Consider the following 16,838-nt stretch of genomic DNA (forward strand, 5'->3'; position numbering starts at 1 on the left):
TTCTTCCATATTTAGTTCCATTTCTTCTCTTTTCCTATATCAAATCACATACAATGATTAGGAACTATAACATGAATTTAGCCAATAAAAATACACCTAATCATTACAAATTAACTCAATCAAACATAGGAAAATACCATCACATCAAACTTCCCCTACTTAAACCTTTCTCGCCCTCGAGCAATAAAAAACATAAACACAAAATAATGAAATCACAGTCTCAAAGAAGTTTTCACATACAAAACAAAATTATGAATACTCTCGATTTTCCATAATATACCATCAGTCAAGCGTAAACGTGTGTGTGTGTGTGTCATGTTATTCTAGCTAGTGCAACTTCAAAAGACTCCGTTCTAATACTGTTCGCCGACCTATAACAATTCAGTGTAAATATCACCATCAAGTGCCCTTTCCTCCAAAAAATCTTCAAACAAAAACACAACTCTATTCAGATAAAATTACGCACCTCCGGATTTTTCACCCGGTATTGCTTTAGCCCCAATAATTACCCGCAAACTTAGCTATAACTGGCTAGGATATGAAATTTTTTTCTTTTCTAATCCCCTCGTCTATATCCCGGATGGAGCATCAAACCCATTTAATCCGCATACTTAGCCTTGAATTTAATCTTTTAGGATTAGGATTTCAATCCTTTCTAGGCCCGGATGGAGTTGTATATAATTTTTTTTTTCTAGGTGCGCCCAAGATCGTTTATGTCAAGTCAAAATGATCATCAGGGTTCAACAAAACACTATCAGGCTCCACAAAAACATATTGTCATGCAATGGTCCAATAGACACAAACATCATCGAACACATAGCTACAGTTTACTGGTCAAATATGTGTGTTTAAAAATATTCACTACTCAACCTCAAGTTTCTCATATCCAATCAAGAGTAAATTTTCATCAAAAATAATTTTACAAAACTTCATTATCATAGCCTAGTGAATTTCAACAATTATATTCATTGCTAACTATGAGCTCTAAAATTTTTCAAAAATACGGCTAAATGCTCTAACTGACTGGCTAAGTCCTCTCCCCCATACTGATCGACGGAATACTAACACTTAAATTTTCTTTAAAAAATCTCTCAAATCCAGTCGATAATAATCGCAAGTGAACGATTCAAGTTATAATAAAATGTACTGAGTACGAGTATCGTCCTCAGGGACTAACAATAGTAATTTGTCTCGTTGATTTTCAACTACACAAAGTATCTCAAATTTGATTTTGGAATTATCTAACATTTAAAATTAATTAAGAACTCAACGTAAATAAAAGTGGATTTCACAACCAAACAATCAATTCTCAGACTGAAGAACACCAATTCAAAATGATTTTGTTGGAATTTCGGTTCACCTTTCCCCTAATTGAACTGGACGATTGGAATTTAATTTATTCTGAAAAATATGATAGAAATTCCTGTAACATTGACACTTTCTCTCGAGGTGATGTCAAACTAATCAAATCAGTGAAATAATTAAATCTCTTTAATTATTTATCATGACTGATTGCTTTGCATTCTATGAATTCTACAACTTTCAACCTGGTGGTCTATGGCTATCAACATGTACTAAATACCATATCTCTATGCATATTTTAAGTCCATGGATTCTATCATTCGTTCTAATTAGGAACCTATCTCTCGATAACAATTCACAATTTACGAATCTATGTTAAGGGTAGCTAATCATCAACATAGAAAGAAAAACATGATAAAATCAATTATAAACATAAATCAAATCTCAATACGTCCGGTGATTCAATCACACTACAGTGTTTCGGGGTTAGGATCCCCTCGATTCCAACAAAATAAAAACTTAGCTACTGGAATTCATTACAAAAATTCAATCTCAAAAGTGTTTAACATAAAAATTCAGAAGAGAAGAAAAGAAAAACTCCCAACGGAGAAGAGAAATCTTGAATTGCTCAGCCGCCGTCTGCCTCCTGATGTGCGTCCGTATCTACCCTCAAAAACTAAGGAAAGAATTGTATTTAAAGTCCCCAAGAATCCTTCCCGAAATAAACTCTCTAAAAAAAAATAAAATTTCACGTCAGCGCATCGCGCCCGAGCGGTAGAAAATTACCGCGCGGGCGCCTGAAAATTTGGCTACTACTATTTCCCAAGTTCGTGATTGCGCCCGCGCGGTAGAAAATTGCCGTGCGGGCGCCATGCCTTTCTGCCAGCTACTTTTTTACAATTTATGAGTGCGCCCACGCGGTAGAAAATTGCCGCGCGAGCGCACCCCCTCTTTATCCAGAAATGTGCTTTTCTTCTTGCGCTATCCTCACCGCCTCAATTGTGCATCACCTTCTCACCAAGTATCAACATTTCTTGGTGATTTCCTGCAATAAAAATAAATAAACCAGAGGAGTGAATACAAAAAAACTTTAAAATAATAAACGAAACAAGAATGGTAAAAACAGACACAACGAAAATGAAACTAATGCAAAACAAACACAAAACAAGCAAAAATAACGCACAAAAACGACTCCTATCAACCTCCCCAAACTAACCTTTTGTTCGCCCTCGAACAAAATAGGTGACAAATAACAAGCAGACACAACAATACGACAAAACAAATAAGTAAAATCAATCTCATCAAGCCTCAGAATCTCTTTTAAAAGAAAAACAGTCCAATCATATCCACATATGCTGACCTAAAAAAAAAAATTTAACTCGCAAACCTTGCAAACTTCAAAATCTCGCAAGTCCGTTTTTGGAATACTCTACTCCGAATTCAATTCACACATTCTAGGATCATAAGGACTTTTTCAGTTATAATAGGATCAAGACTTTGGGAGTATTCAATGATACACACTCTACTAACTAGTATAACTCAATGAGAAATAGTGTGTGTTTGTTTTAATCAAGAATCCATATTCATTAACCGTGTCTATCAATAGTCCATAAGCAAAATTCTTACAACCCCTCTCCACTAGTATATTGGGCGACTGTGACTCGGTCAATAGGTCTTATCTGGCTTATAATGTCAGGCTGGGTTAATGGCTCCAAATGAAGAAAAAGAATTCAAAGAGGGAGTAATCGATGATCTATTTTCTCAATTCCACTTCTTTCTATTCACATTCATCATCTCTTTTCACTGCATTGATCTCCAGAAATTTTCTTCACTTTCCTTCTACCAACAACACTTTTTCTCTTTCACCACAATTTTTTCTTTCTTGTTTTCAACTACCCTTTTGTTTTGAGTCAACATTCACACTATTTCCTTTTTCACATTATGCAATTGGAGCACCTTTAGAAATAATCTACATTCAATTTACTCCCCACAAGGTAGGAATGAGTGTTTAAGCTATGGGTAGTAGTTGTAGGATATTAAATAATGTCGAATGGGGTTTAACACACGTTTTCACGTATGCCATTCATTTTGTTTTATAAGCTCGAATTAGGTACTAGGGACATAATAAATCAAGGGTGGCTTGAAAGGCACAAACGAAATTCAGAAAGAATTGCCTATATCACTCCTAAGTCACAGTATACCCGTATTGCGCCTCGAGGGGTGTTCGAACTTGTTCTAGACACATTTCAATTCACAGTCAACTCAAACAGATCTCAATCAGTGCAGCATAGAAAATCATCACTGGTAAGTGATGACTACACCAAAACAAAAATAAGATCATGCACCTTTCGTGCTCATGTAAACGTGAAGGTTCAACTTGGCATCTATGGTATTTCACGAAAAAAAATTTAAGCCCAAAGATCAAATAAATTGCCTCAATCATATCCAAGTTTGTATGTTTCGAATTCAGATTGAAGTACACCTCACAGAGTGTTTTGAGACCTATTCATCGACTTGGTTATACTAGTTCAAGATGATTTGTCAAACAAAGAAGATAGTCATGGACTTAAGCAAAAAACGGTAATATAATTTTTTCTTCATCATTGGATTTTTTGATTTTCATTCACAACACTTGCAACCACAGTACAAACGACTCGAACAAACAAAAATAAGAACACAAAATGAAAACACAAAAGACAACACAACCTCCCCAAACTAAAGACGATCATTGTCCCCAATGCTACTTAACACCACCACACCTAAAAAACAAACAAAAGAAAAGTAAAAACAAAAAGCACTAAAAACTCCCCTGGTACTAATCAGACTCTTCCTCATCAAGATCTTCGGGCAGATCCCGAACCGGTGGAGCATATTGGAATTGGAACGGTGGAGGATATGGCGGTGGTACTGGATAAGCGGCAGGGTCCATCCCAGCATTTGCGAGCAGTCCTCGCATCAGGCGTTGGTGGATTCATTGTGGGCAGCGTTCACCTCTTGGCATTTTTCCATGTGTTGCACCCAAGCCAAAATCTCGCTTAATGTGTCATTCGTGGTGCGGCAAGCAAGGGGTGGCTTAAGCACATTCCTTGATGATTGACTGGGTCCAGAGCTGGCCTGGCTAGGAGGTTGAATCTCTCGGAGGCGGAATGAATGTTTTGCTTTCAAAATTGTGTTATCCACTGCCTACATTGGGTGCAATCATTCTTCGTCGTCCCTGTATGGGACACCAGCTTGCACACACAGTAAAGAAACAATGGTCGGAAAAAAAATTGAAATGTTGGACGTGCGAATGGACGTGTACAACTCTCGGTTGATAATTCGTCCAACATTAAGCGGCCATTGCTTGTGCAGGGCATACAGCAGCACCGCCCTGCTCATTGTGACATCATGGGTGTGGGACACCGGCATCAACCTGTGAGTCAGAAAAGCATACCACAAGGCCGGTTCCAGGCGCAAATATTTTTCCTTAAAAGATATAAATTTTACCGAATCCTTCCACACATTTCCATCATAGCACAGGACATTCGAGATTTCATTATAATCCGGGTTAGCCTTAAATGCCTGAAATTGGCTATCATCTACATCCGGAGTTTTCAATAATTCATTAATAGCAGCGGGACTAAAGGAAACCATCTTACCCCGCACGAAAGCTGTGCTATCGGTACGCTCGGCGGTGTTGGCATAAAATTCACGGACCAGCGGGACTAACGCCGCGAGAGGTTGGCGGCAAAACTCGGCCCATCCTCGAGCCACGATGCCAAGGGAGGCGGTGTGTTTTTCAGAGAGATCGATTCCCCTCTCTTCAATTGGATTCCTTGTAGCCTTGGCCTCCTCATACCTCGCATTGGCTTCTTCCGAAATAAATTTTTCCTCTTTGATTTTGGATGGGTTGGCCCTAGAGGTAGCAAACTTCTGTTTCTTGGGTGCCATGTCAATAAAGATGAGAAATTGAGTGCTGAACCTGTGAAATTGAGAGAAGAAATAAAGTAATAGAATGAGAGAGAGAGATGGCGGCGGGAGGGATTAGGGTTAGAAGGAAAAAGGGAAGGGGAATTAAAGAAAGAAAGAAGGGGATCGGGCATTTAAAATCTGAGTCTGCGCGATGCGCCCGCGCGGTAGGAAAGTGCCGCGTGGGTGCACACCCCTTTTTTAAAAAAATTTTTTGAGACAGTGGGTTTGGGTGCGCGGGCGGCAGAAAACTGCCGCGCGAGCGCACCCCCTCTTTAAAAATTTTTGCGAGACAGTGGCTTTGGGTGCGCGGGCAGCAGATAACTGCCGCGCGAGCTCACCCCCTCGTTTTGAAAATTTTTTCAGAGACAGTACTCAAACTCAAGAAATAAAAGAAATTAACTTAAAAAGTTCTAATACTTACTAAAATGAACAAAAATTCATATAAATAAAAGAAAAAGGTAGAATGTAGTTCTCAATTTAAAGTCGAGAGCTTGACTTTTCATCCTCCCCAAACTAGTCTTGGTCAGTCAATGTGGTGATGACTGGCATGGAATCCACATCACCCCCCACATAGTATTTTAACCTTTGAGCATTGACCATGAACGACTCGTTACGGGCATCTTTGATCTCTATGGCCCCCGATGGGTACACCCTTGTGATTTTATAGGGCCCAGACCATCTAGACTTCAGTTTTCCGGGAAATAGTCTTAACCGGGAGTTAAACAGCAACACAGCATCTCCTTCCTTGAAGTCCCGCTGTCGAATGCACCTGTCATGTATTCTCTTGGTTCGTTCCTTGTATGAAACCGCCATGTCATATGCACTGTCGTGGAATTCCTCCAGTTGATTAAGCTCTAGCAATCTTTTTTCACCTGCAGCAGCAAATTCGTAGTTTAGAGTCTTAATAGCCCAATATGCTCTATGCTCTAATTCAACAGGTAAATGACATGCCTTTCCAAACAACAATCTATAAGGGGAGGTGCCTATAGGTGTTTTAAATGCTGTCCTATAGGCCCATAAGGCATCATCAAGTCGAAGTGCCCAATCCTTCCGATTAGTACTCACACTTTTCTCCAAAATCTGTTTGATCTCTCGATTTGATACTTCCACTTGGCCACTGGTCTGGGGATGATATGGGGTAGAGACTTTATGCTTGACACCATATTTATTTAAGAGTTTGTCAAAAAGTTTATTGCAAAAGTGGGTGCCACCAACACTAATTATTGCACGGGGTGTACCAAATCGATTAAAAATGTTTTTCTTCAAAAATTTCAGTACAACCTGTGCATCATTTGTTGCAAAAGCTTCGGCCTCTACCCATTTTGAAACATAATCGACTGCGACCAAAATGTATTTTTTTGTCAAAGAAAGTGGAAATGGTCCCATAAAGTCGATTCCCTAAACATCAAATATCTCACACTCAATGATATTATGTAAAGGCATTTCATTTCGGTTAGAGATATTACCTGTCCGCTGACATCTATCACAAGCTAAGACAAATAAGCGTGCATCCTTAAAAAGGTTGGGCCAATAGAACCCACATTCAAGTACCTTTGCTGCAGTCTTGATTGGCCCAGCATGGCCACCTACCTCACGATCATGACAATGACTGAGGATGATTTGCATTTCTCCTTCCGCCACACATCTCCGAATCATTGAGTCAGCACATATTTTAAACAAAAATGGTTCCTAAAAGTAGTGCTTGACATCCAATAAAAAAAAATTTCTTCTGATGGAAAGATAGATTATGTGGGAGTGTGCTTGTGACTAGAAAATTAGCAAAATGTGCATACCATGGTGAACTCTCTATGGCGAAAAGTTTTTCATCAGGGAACCAATCATCTATGTCCTCTACTTCGTTTTGTGCATCATCAGGAATGCATTATAATCTAGACAGATGATCAGCTACTACGTTTTCAACACCTTTCTTATCCCTGATCTCTAAATCAAATTCTTGCAAAATTAAGATCCACCTAATCAGTCTAGGTTTTTCATCTTTCTTTGCCAACAAGTGCTTAATAGCAGAGTGATCTGTGTAAACTGTGATTTTTGAAAGTACAAGGTACGAATGAAATTTGTCCAATGCAAATACTACAGCTAACAACTCATTTTCAGTGGTGGCATAATTTAGCTGAGCTTCATTAAGAGTCTTACTAGCGTAGTAGATAGTTCGGAATACCTTGTCTATTCGTTGGCCGAGTACCGCACCAACAGCAGAGTCACTGGCATCGCACATTACCTCAAATGGAAGATCCCAGTTTGGCGATGTTAGTACTGGCGCAGTCACCAGTCTTTCTCTCAACACCTCAAAGGCCTGCAAACAAGTTGAATCAAAATCAAAAAGGGCATCTTTCATTAGCAAAAAAGACAGACGTTTGGCAATTTTTGAAAAGTCCTTAATAAATCGCCGATAAAAACCAGCATGTCCTAAGAAACTTCTAACTCCCTTGACTGTCGTGGGTGGCGGCAAATTTTGAATAACGTGCACCTTGGCCTTGTCCACCTCGATCCCCTGTTCAAAAATTCGGTGACCCAAAACTATACCTTCTGTCACCATGAAATGACACTTCTCCCAGTTCAGCACCAAATTTGTCTCCTCGCATCTCATTAAAATAGAATTCAAGTTATGCAGACATGCATCAAAAGATTGACCGAAAATAGAGAAATCATCCATGAAAATTTCTAAAAAATTTTCGACCATATCATGAAAAATGGCAGTCATGCATCTCTGAAAAGTAGCAGGAGCGTTACACAATCCGAAAGGCATACATCTATAGGCAAACGTACCATATGGGCAAGTGAAAGTCGTTTTATCCTGGTCTTCAGGTGCAATCGCTATTTGATTGTATCCTGAGTACCCATCTAAAAAACAGTAAAACTCATACCCAGCCAATCTCTCTAGCATTTGATCAATGAACGTGAGAGGAAAATGATCCTTACGGGTCACGTCATTTAATTTTCTATAGTCTATGCACACACGCCAACCTGTAACTGTCCTAGTAGGTATTAATTCATTATTCTCATTCTTTATGACAGTTATCCCCCCTTTCTTTGGTACACACTGCACTGGACTCACCCATGGACTATCAGAAATAGGATAAATGATATCTGCGTCCAACAGTTTGATCGTCTCAGCTTTTACAACTTCCTGCATCTTCGGGTTTAGTCTCCTCTGTGGTTGGACTAATGGGTTGATGTTCTATTCCATTAAGATCTTGTGCATGCATATGGACGGATTTATTCCTTTGATATCTGCCACTTTCCAAGCAAATACACTCTTGTGATTCTTGAGCACATCCATTAGTCTGGCCTCCATCTCACCTGTCAAAGAAGAAGAAATTATGACAGGTAAATTATCATTCTCACCTAAAAATACATATTTGAGATGGGTAGGCATTGGTTTCAATTCCAAAGTGGGTGGTTCCTCAATGCTTGGTTTCTGAAGGACTAAATCCTTCCGGTTGCCAAGATCTTCAAGTCTAAGCTTTCCACCTCTTCTCCACGACTGGTTGTCATTCAAATATGCAGTCATCCCTTCAATTTCATCACTGAAATCGTCCACATGCTCAGATATAAGTGCAGTTTCTAATGGTTCCTGAAAAGTATCCTGCACATAATCAAATAACAGTGAATCCACTACATCTAGTTGAAAACATTCTTCATTATTCTGAGAAAATTTTAAAGCATTAAAAACATCAAATGAAATTTTCTCTTCTCCCACTCTCAAAAGCAACTCTCTCTTCTGGACATCTATTAGTGCCTTTCCTGTTGCCAGGAAAGGTCTATCCAAAATGAGTGGCATGTCCAAATCCTCTTCCATATCTAACACTACGAAGTCCACGGGGAAGATGAATTTGTCCACTTTTACAAGTACGTCCTCGATTATACCCCTTGGATATTTGATGGACCTGTCCGCTAGTTGTAACGACATTCTGGTGGACTTTGGTTCTCCCAAGCTCAATTTCCTAAACATAGAGTAAGACATTAGATTTATACTCGCACCCAAATCACACAAAGTCTTATGAAATTGAACATCATTAATTACACAAGGTATAGAGAAACTCCCTGGATCCTTTTGCTTTAGTGGGATTTTATTCTGCACCAGTGCCGAGAAGTTTTCCGTCAGACTTATCATCGCATGCTCCTCCAATTTCCTCTTGTTAGAGAGGATCTCCTTCAAGAATTTCGCATAACTTGGAATTTGCATCAGTGCATCAGCGAAGGGTATATTGATATTCAATTTCTTAAACACTTCTAAGAATTTACCAAACTGAGAGTCTAGCTTGGCCTTCTTAAGAGCTGCAGGAAAAGGTGGTGGCACAACAATTTTTGATTGTGAAGTGGTTGGGGGTGTTAAGATAGACGACTTGACTGAAGTTTTTTCTGATGTAACTGTTTCTGGCTCTTTCTCGCTTTTTGGTTCAGGCTCGACCGTTTTTCCATTCCTTAATTCAATTGCTTTCACCTATTCCTTCGGATTCTTCTCAGTGTCACTTGGCAAAGTACCCTGATCTCTGCTGGAAATTGATTTGGCCAATTGACCTATTTGATTCTCCAGATTCTTTATCGATGCATCTTGATTCTGCATGCGGGTTTCAGTAGATGATATAAACTTCTGCATCATCTGCTCCAAGCTTGATTTCTCCTCTTCAGGCTGCCTGCTGTTGTTCTGATTCCCATATGCTTTATTATTCTATCCACCCCACGAGAAATTTGGATGCTGTCTCCACCCTGGATTGTTTGAATTCGAAAATGGGTCATTCCTTGGGCGATTTTGATTTCCCATGTGACTTGCCATAACTCCCTCCGGTTGAGAAAATGTTTGACTGTCTTTCGTGAAATGCTCTGCACCCCATTTTTCACACCACACTTCTTGTACTCGCATCACAGAGTTTCCCACGCTTAGTTCCTCAATCCTTTTGTTCATGACTTCAAGTTGAGCAGCCACTGATGTGAATGCATCAATTTGATGAATTCCAGTAGATTTCCGGGCTGCACCCCTTTCAGATTGACGATGATAGCTACTAGATGCCATTTCCTTGATTAATTCAAAGCCATCCTCTGACGATTTTCGCAGAAGATTTCCACCTGCAGCTGCATCTAACATGGTACGATTTGAGTGAGAAAGACCATAATAAAAAGTTTGTACAACAAGACCCTCTGGTAATTGGTGGTGTGGACATCTCCGCAGTAAATCCTTGTAGCGCTCCCATGCTTCGTAAAATGTTTCCTGTTCTCCTTGGGAAAAAGTTGTGATATCAGCTCTCAGCTTCATTGACTTAGATGGTGGAAAGTATTTGGTGAGGAAAGACTTCGCCAAATCATCCCAAGTTGTGATGGAACCTGCAGGTAAATTCGTTAGCCATGCTTTCGCCTTGTCACGCAGTGAAAAAGGGAATAAACGCAACTGTATAGCGTCATCAGAAACTCCCTGTATCTTGAATGTATCACAAATTTCCAGAAAATTTGTGATGTGTACATATGGTTCATCAATGACACTCCCACCAAATTGAAGTGTGTTATGAATCATTTGAAGAATGTTCGGCTTTATCTCAAAGTGATTAGCTGCTGCAGTTGGCCGGATGATGCTTGGTCTAGCACCTTCAATGTTTGGCAAGGCAAGATCCATCATGGATCTGTAAACTGGTTGTTCATGGTAATGTTCTTCTTCCATTTCTTGTTGTTGTTGTTTCTTTCTTCTCGTATGAAAAGTTCTCTCGATTTCTGAATCAAAAGGCAATAGTTCCTCAGGTGAGTGTTGCATGTACTGCAAGAGAATCCTGCAATCCACAGATGGAAATTAGTGATTAAAATTGTAATAGAGAAAAATCAAATAAAACAAATTAAAATCTATTTAGTCCCCGGCAACGGCGCCAAAAACTTGATCGACGGAATACTAACACTTAAATTTTCTTTAAAAAATCTCTCAAATCCAGTCGATAATAATCGCAAGTGAACGATTCAAGTTATAATAAAATGTACTGAGTACGAGTATCGTCCTCAGGGACTAACAATAGTAATTTGTCTCGTTGATTTTCAACTACACAAAGTATCTCAAATTTGATTTTGGAATTATCTAACATTTAAAATTAATTAAGAACTCAACGTAAATAAAAGTGAATTTCACAACCAAACAATCAATTCTCAGACTGAAGAACACCAATTCAAAATGATTTTGTTGGAATTTCGGTTCACCTTTCCCCTATTTGAACTGGACGATTGGAATTTAATTTATTCTTATAAATTTGACAGAAATTCCTGTAACATTGACACTCTCTCTTGAGGTGATGTCAAACTAATCAAATCAGTGAAATAATTAAATATCTTTAATTATTTATCATGACTGATTGCTTTGCGTTCTATGAATTCTACAACTTTCAACCTGGTGGTCTTTGACTATCAACATGTACTAAATACCATATCTCTATGCATATTTTAAGTCCATGGATTCTATCATTCGTCCTAATTAGGAACCTATCTCTCGATAACAATTCACAATTTGAGAATCTATGTTAAGGGTAGCTAATCATCAACATAGAAAGAAAAACATGATAAAATCAATTGTAAACATAAATCAAATCTCAATACGTCCGGTGATTCAATCACACTACAGTGTTTCGGGGTTTGGATCCCCTCGATTCCAACAAAATAAAAACTTAGCTACTGGAATTCATTACAAAAATTCAATCTCAAAAGTGTTTAACATAAAAATTCAGAAGAAAAGAAAAGAAAAACTCCCAACGGAGAAGAGAAATCTTGAATTGCTCAGCTGCCGTCTACCTCCTGATGTGCGTCCGTCTCTACCCTCAAAAACTAAGGAAAGAATTTTATTTAAAGTCCCCAAGAATCCTTCACGAAATAAACTCTCTAAAAAAAATAAAATTTCACGTCAGCGCATCGCGCCCGAGCGGTAGAAAATTATCGCGCGGGTACCTGAAAATTTGGCTACTACTGTTTCCCAAGTTCGTGGTTGCGCCCGCACGGTAGAAAATTACCGCGCGGGTGCCATGCCTTTCTGCCAGCTACTGTTTTACAATTGATGAGTGCGCCCGCGCGGTAGAAAATTGCCGCGCGAGCGCACCCCCTCTTTTTCCAGAAATGTGCTTTTCTTCTTGCGCTATCCTCACCGCCTCAATTGTGCATCACCTTCTCACCAAGTATCAACATTTCTTGGTGATTTCCTGCAATAAAAATAAATAAACCAGAGGAGTGACTACAAAAAACTTTAAAACAATAAACGAGACAAGAATGGTAAAAACAGACACAACGAAAACGAAACTAATGCAAAACAAACACAAAACAAGCAAAAATAACGCACAAAAACGACTCCTATCACATACTTAGAATCTTACATTGTCCCCAATGTAAGTAAAAACGCAAAATAAAAATAAAAATAAAAACTAAAAATGAAAGTAAATACTCCCCTTGGGTTGCCTCCCAAGCAGCGCTTGATTTTTAGTCTTCAGCTTGACCCTCAAAATCACTCCTCAAAGAGCGGCTGACGCCTAAAATAAGTGTCATATTACACCACAAATGGATCTTTGTTCCATGTGCCCTCAAGCTTGGCTAGATTTATATAAGTTAAGCTCGTTACCTCAACAACACTCCATAGTAGCTGATAAACGTGGGAAGAGAACATCTCTGTTGGCTCTCGGACGCCAACATCTTTTGAAACTGGTATTGATGGAAAGGAAGGATCTTGGGGATGTGTGTATGATAATACTATCGATGAGCTCATATCTATAGACTCTTGAACTCCTTCATCCTCAAACTTAAGTGGTAACATATTTCCATCATACAAAATTTCTTCCAGAACATCTTCCGATTGAGGTCCAATAAGAAAAGAAGACTCAAACACCTTTAAATCTTCAGTAGGAATTGATTCGCACTCCCAATCCTGGTTCTCTAAGTCATCATCATTAAACCAAATTGAGTTGGTCACTGCTTGAGTATCTTGCTTCACTTCTTGTTCTTTGTGTTCATGGCAAATTGATCTCTTGATATTCTCAATTTTCTCCACAAGGTGACATCTAGAATTTTTTAGATCTTCTACAGTTTCCACAGTCGATGCCATAAGCTTGCTCATGATATCCTCCAGCGGATGTAAGATCAACTGCGAACAACTTCCCTCCTCCTTTTGAAGCTCGAATGGTTGGTCTGTAAAATCTGGGTATTGAGAGTGCGAATACCGGTAATAGTCAAACTCGGCCATATCATCCAACAGGTGTCACTTGGTATCCTCATCTCAGCAAAATATTGATATACCGGTTGTGAAAGCTCCATCAATTACCCATCTTCTTGTCACTGCATCCAAACCATTAAGAAAATATGTAAGGAGAGAATAGTTAGAAAAATCATGATACCGGAAGATGGTTGCTAAATCTTTGAATCTCTTCCATGCTGCGTAGAATGGCTCTCCGTGTTGCTGGGTAAAACTTGTAAATACTTGTCGATTTAACATCTCGAAGTATTACACCGCAAGAATCCCCCTTCGCCTATGCAAAATTCTTTCTATCTCTGGGTAGTATGGAAATTCTTCTTCTTCCGAAGATTCACCTGCACGCACGAACAAACCAGAGTAGCACTAGGAGGAATAATAAAAATAAAAAACAAAAACAAAAACAAAAACACAAATAAATTAAACGCCTTTCCCCGACAACGACGCCAAAATTTGGTAGCGCTTAGTCGTGTCGCGCCCAAATTAACCCAACTCAGATTAACTAAATAAACATGTAGTAGCGAGAGTAGGGATCGTTCAAACGAGGAAAGTAAAATTTATTTGTGTTATTAAAAATACTCGAAATAAGTAAAAGGGGATTTTAGATTTTTGAATTAACTACTATGCAAAAATTAAAATAAGGAAGATCAATAAATTAACGAGACTTGGTATCGGTCGACTACACTTTTGAAATCATTCACTCGATCATCGATTCTCTAAAAATAATTAATATTCATTGAATATTCACCATTGAAAATGTAATTCATGTTCCACCTTAATCTTAGTTAATTAGAAACCAGCGTTCTAGATTAACCCTTACCAATAAATCAACTCAAATACCAGCAATCTAGATTTAAATCTAAGGTAGCATTCATATAAGTGAAACTGATGAATCTAGACAACACATGCACCAGAGAATGTATTTAGCCTAGTCAATTGTTGTTCCTACGATTTAACAAATTAAACAGCAGAAAATATTAAACGCAGTTGCTTCACAAATTAGATGATTCAAACAATTACGGATTTGAATTCTAATTTAGCGGTAGATTGTACGAAAGAATTATCAGGTATCAATCTAATAATCAAACACAAAAGCATGAAATAAACCAGAACAACTCTTGATACTCGATAAAAATCAAACATTGAAAATCAAAATCTCTCAAAGTGAATAAAATCAAGGGTTTTGTCTTCCTTAACCAAGTACTAAGAAAGAATTAAATCTAAGAACAAGAAAGATAAAACCTAGCCGCCAAGAGAGTTCTTCAAGTTTTCTGCCGTCCAATGATCTTCAAAATTGATCAAAAGATAGTAATTTTCGAGTTATATGATGTATTTAAATACTAGAGTCCTTCCCAAGAAAGTTTCCTAATTAAATTCTAATTCCCGAAATTCACGTCTCGCGCGCTCGATCTGACGAGTTGCTAGGATCGAGCGCAAGAATCTTGCCAACTTACTGTCCCGATTTTTCAATAGGCGCGCTCGATCCTGTGAGTTGACAGGATCGTGCACGACTTTTTTCCAGCGAGCAGCGATTTTAAAAAATTCATATCCGGAGATCTAGCCGTCGGATTGAGCTGAAATTTGTCAGCTGATTTAAAACATTTTGAACTTTATTCTGAACGGTGAAGATCGGATTTGAACTTCTCTAAAATTAAATATGATTTTCTGATCATTGCTGCTTCGTAATTCTTCTCTTATCTCGGCTCTTTCTTCCATCTTTAGTTCCATTTCTTCTTTTTTCCTATATCAAATCACATACAATTATTAGGAACTATAACATGAATTTTGACAATAAAAATACACCTAATCATCACAAATTAACTCAATCAAACATAGAAAAATACCATCACATCAATTACCATCCGGGAAAGGCCTAAGTGGTGGTTGATGCACTGAGCAGGAAGTCAGCAGGATTGGCACACTTGACAGTTCAGAAACCACTGTTGTTGGAGATGCAGATATTCGACTTGGAGTTTGTGACTCGAGAGGTATCAGTTAAGTTAGCAGCCTTGACTTTGCAGTCGAACTTGAGAGACGTGGAGAGGGACAGTGGTTTGTATACAGTTGAGGATGGTATTGTACGATATCGAGGCAGGCTTTGGGTTCCAGCTGATGACACACTCAGACAGGAGGTTATGACCGAAGCCCACCGATCTTCGTATTCTATCCACCCAGGTAGTACAAAGATGTACAAGAATTTACAGCATTTGTACTGGTGGCCAGCTATGAAGCGAGATATCTTCATATTTGTGAGCGAGTGTCTAGTGCGAATCATAGTTCATGTTTCTCAGTATAACTCAACCCTATGCCCTGATTAAAACTATCATCGCTCGCCAATAATAATGCTAAGTCATCTCTTAACCATAGGTTATTCACCCATGAATTCAATCGATGGACATCCTCCTGATAGTTATACATACTCGCAATCACTGTACACACATCAAGACTAAGACAAACTCCCACCAATATGCTCAAATGGGAAATTCCACAGTGCACAGACATATGGAAATGCTTCCTATTACATCTTGAAACTCGACAGTCATTGCACCTGGTATAACTCTCATCGGAGTCTCTGATGACACAATCATCACTAGCTACCTATCACGCATCCGATCATTGTCCATTGCTAAAAAGCAATATCCTTGACAACCAGTTCGCACGGATGTAACTCACTGACTGGAAAGAACGAATTCGATCTGTCCCGATCTTGAGAAGTCTTAAATTCTAAAGTCAAACCTCGTTGTCTACTTAGTCGGTCATCGACTATCTCAGTCCTTTCAGAGACATCGCGCATCACTTGCTGAAAAATTAGTGACACACCCTGCTAGATCTCGAGAACTAGATCCTAGCTAATGTCACATATTACGATCAGACAACTGATGTCCCCTTGCTAATTTCCATTAGCTTTTCCAACACTCGTCGGATTCAACATTACGATTCAACACAAGAACACTCCGTAGAAATGTTTCTGTTGACACCCTTAATATCTTGTTAGTGGAAAACTCTTGCACGAAGCAGAAACTTAATCCTTACCTTTACTCAACCCGAGTATACGATTGTTATCACTAAGCAATTGCTTAGTTTAATCTTGGCTTCTTCTTAACAAGAGTGCACAATCTTAGGAAACCACCAATTCTCTCGCTTGTCTCCACTCTCAAGTTATCATCTAACTTGACCATACAAATCTAATTGCAATCGTCCCCGATTACAGCAATCCTGAATTATTCATCTCTGGCAACCCGAGAGACTAAAATTACTCAAATCGTCGACTGCTCTGAGATCGAACCAAGTACTTATCTCCTTAATCACTACATGACAAAATACTATCCCACGTATGTCTTAAGTGCTACACCCTGATCAACACAGA

At 38.8% G+C, this 16,838-nt stretch overlaps 1 non-coding gene across 1 annotated transcript; it reads left to right on the forward strand.

Annotated features, from left to right (window-relative positions):
• The first annotated feature begins 10,418 nt into the window (after positions 1 to 10,418).
• LOC140885731 (small nucleolar RNA R71) lies at positions 10,419 to 10,525 on the forward strand. Its single transcript, XR_012151148.1, has one exon. It is a non-coding gene; the product is annotated as a small nucleolar RNA R71 (small nucleolar RNA).
• Positions 10,526 to 16,838: the final 6,313 nt, after the last annotated feature.

This window comes from Henckelia pumila, chromosome 2 (assembly GCF_033568475.1).
Source record: "Henckelia pumila isolate YLH828 chromosome 2, ASM3356847v2, whole genome shotgun sequence".
Lineage (NCBI taxonomy): Eukaryota > Viridiplantae > Streptophyta > Magnoliopsida > Lamiales > Gesneriaceae > Henckelia > Henckelia pumila.